Consider the following 3,127-nt stretch of genomic DNA (forward strand, 5'->3'; position numbering starts at 1 on the left):
TGACGGAAAGATTTCGTGATCGAGAATGTCGGCATGTAACCACGTTTCGGTTAGAAGAACGATGTCAGCATTGATGCCATCTATGAAACTGAGAAGACGGTCACGCTTAGGTATTAGGCTTCGTATGTTTGTAAATGCAATGTTGAAGTTCAAGTACGACAAATTCCGAGAAGGTGAGCGTGGTTTGGGGCGGGCGTCGAGAATGGCGTCAGTTAGGGACATCAGTCAATGATTCGGTGGTTTCTGTGACGTTAGAAAGGGATCTGGTGCATTCTAGTATGGAGTCAGAGATGGCGTCGTAATAGTAGCACTTTTTCCCAACATACAACCTGTCAAGCCGAAGTTTGAATGCGCATTTGGCCGGGCGGATAAAGGCGAGTGGTGGCAGCAAAATCCTCCCTTAGTGCAAAATTTGTGTTTTTTTAGTTTAGGACCGAGGACAGTATTTCTTCTTTTGTTTTAAAGTTCATGAATTTCACGATTATGGGTCGCTTTTTTTTCTGGGGAAGGTGATCCAATGCGGTGCGCTCATTCAATACTGTTAGGAAAAATTTCGAAGGATAACTTATCCTTGCAAAATGCCAAAACCTTACCAGTGTTACCGTTATGGCCTACGATCAGTCTGTGTGCAGTGTATTTGATTCGCACATTGCAATAAATGCTGCCATTGAAGTTTTGCCCTCGCCTCCGCCTGCCTTTGTCTGTCTCCGCACACAACGGACCCGTCCGCAGCCGGCGCTCGCAAGGCATGTTTGCTGAGCGCGGATGGCTGCGGGGTGGGAAATAACTAGCGTGTGAAATGTAGAACCCCACATCTGGCGCCCCAACGTGAGGCCTTGTTTGCGGAGATGAGCAGGAGGCACGGCACTATCCTTTGTTCTGGCGTCGGACGATCCGAGCATAGACAACAGACTTCAGGCCTAACTGATCGGAGCGAGTTATTTGCAGAGGCGAAGTTTCGTGAGAGTGAGGCGAATTATTTATTGCTGCGGCGTTTTTAATTTCTTAAGCGCCGAGGTTGCAGCAATCGTGTATATGGCAGGACATCGCTGCTAGTTAACACGTGGTTTCCGACTTTTTGTCGGGACGTTGTTGTTTATGGAAACTAAGGTGTCCGAGTTGGCATCCACGCGAGGCCAGGCACCCCGCGCCGTTGTGTCAGCCCGAAGTGAGTGAGTACGGAAGCTGCAATTTGGGTCCGAGTTTTCTGTTATGTTTTGTCGACCCCGGGAGTCGAGGCTCTGGGAGCCGTGTGGCCGGGCCACGTGTGCCGCAAAAGGCTAGCTGATATTGCAGCCTGGCACGGGCGCTCCGATACCGCTGATTGCGGTAGGCGCCGTTCGCTCATAAGCTGCTTGTGTTGCAGCGAGCGTGTAGGACCCTCAACAAAGCATATGTCTCCTCACGGCTGCAGTACGGCACGTTCGGGGTTTCTTTCGTTTGGTCCGTTTTATTTTGTTATGTTTTTTTTTTTTGTAAAGAGCTCCAGTGCAACTGGAGCTCTTTAAGAAAGCTCCAGTTGTTAGTGAGGGCTTGTGCTGTGTTCTTTTCTTCGTCTTGTCAAGTTTGAGGTGTTCTTTCATTATGAATGTGTACCAACTGCCGAGCTGTAAAGCCTATTAAATTTTAACCCAAATAACCCTTTGAGTCATTACAGGTACAGAGCTCCCGGGAATGCCACTCGAAGATCGCTGCAAGCTCCAGATGTATCCTCTCCCACAACACATTTGGACGAAGAAAAAATGTAAGTTGGCGATTCCTTTTTACGAATAGCCGAGGAAGAAACCACCGGTAGAAGAACACTTTACAGAAATGAAAAACGTTTCGGCTTCCACGTGGGATCCTCGTTCAAAATGAGACTGCTGGTACAAGGGGGGAGGGAGATGTTTTAGTACAGCCAAGAATGTGACGCAGACGGCGTCAGCATCGTGAAAGCACGTTTCCTGGGTTTAGTGCGACGTTGGCTCTGTTGGGTGTACTAGTGATTCCACATGAAGGTGCGGAAATGTTTTTCCTTTCTATTTTGCAAATGTATGTCAGTTTATTTCGAAGCCCAAAGTTTCTGCCTGTTCTGGGTGAGCATTTCGCGAGATAAACAGGAACACGGCACGATTAAAATTCGGGAAGGTTGGCCGGTATGACTATAGTGTCTTCGCGTTGTTCTGAACAATGCGGTCAGATTACTGTGTAACGATTACTGAAATGATGTGAAATTATTTGAAAGGCCGTAAATCACTCCTCTGGTGTGGCCTTTCATTTCATTCTCTGGTCTCCGTCTTCATTTTCGTGCAATATATTTTTCGTACTTCACATGTCTGTGGTTTGGTGTGAGGGGCTTATGGTTGCACTGGATTTTGTTCTTTTTCTGAAATTTTCTGTAGATGGCTATTCAAGGTGGGGAAATCCAAGTGACGGCCCCTCACATATATGCCTCCATCTGCGGCAGCAGGGAACAAGTTATTCAGATGACCTCGGGAAATCCTCAGCGTGCCCTGATTTTGTGCCTGCTTGTGTACTACGTAAATTGGGAAGCTTATCTCTGAATTTTTCCAAGCGCCTTTTTTCATGCAGGAAATTATAGATCCCATTTAAAGTTTGTCCAAAAGACAGATTGCAAGCGGCCTAGAAACTTGTTAGTGCTGCATACAAAACGGTAACTTGGCGTGGGAATCATAATTCAGTTGGAACTGTAAAGAGGAACCTAAGGGGGAAGTGTAAAGATGGATTCGTAAAGACAAGTGAATTCCAAGTGTAATATTAGACTGAGTGAAACAGAGTGTAGGGAACATAGCCATAAACACTGCTTTGTATGAAACAGTGAATTTGTAATAAATGTTCTTTCTGCTTTCCCACATTCTGCGTTTTTTCTGTGGGGAATCATGACAATAACGCTGTACTGGGAAAGTGCACCTCTGAGAACCATCTTATAAATGTAGCTCAAACTCGAATTCGTCTGAAATTGTTCAATTCTAGTACCAAACAATTCGAAATACTTTGCATACATCCCTGGAAATATTGAGGTAAAGAATCTGTATATTTGGCCATGTTTGTGAAGCTGTTCACGCAACATTTATTAAATATGTTTAAGAAGGATATATGAATAAACCAAGTTTTACCTGGAAGTCTA

The sequence above is a fragment of the Haemaphysalis longicornis genome, unplaced genomic scaffold (genome assembly GCF_048455015.1).
Source record: "Haemaphysalis longicornis isolate Haplotype H1 unplaced genomic scaffold, Haemaphysalis longicornis Haplotype H1 scaffold_12, whole genome shotgun sequence".
Taxonomy (NCBI): domain Eukaryota; kingdom Metazoa; phylum Arthropoda; class Arachnida; order Ixodida; family Ixodidae; genus Haemaphysalis; species Haemaphysalis longicornis.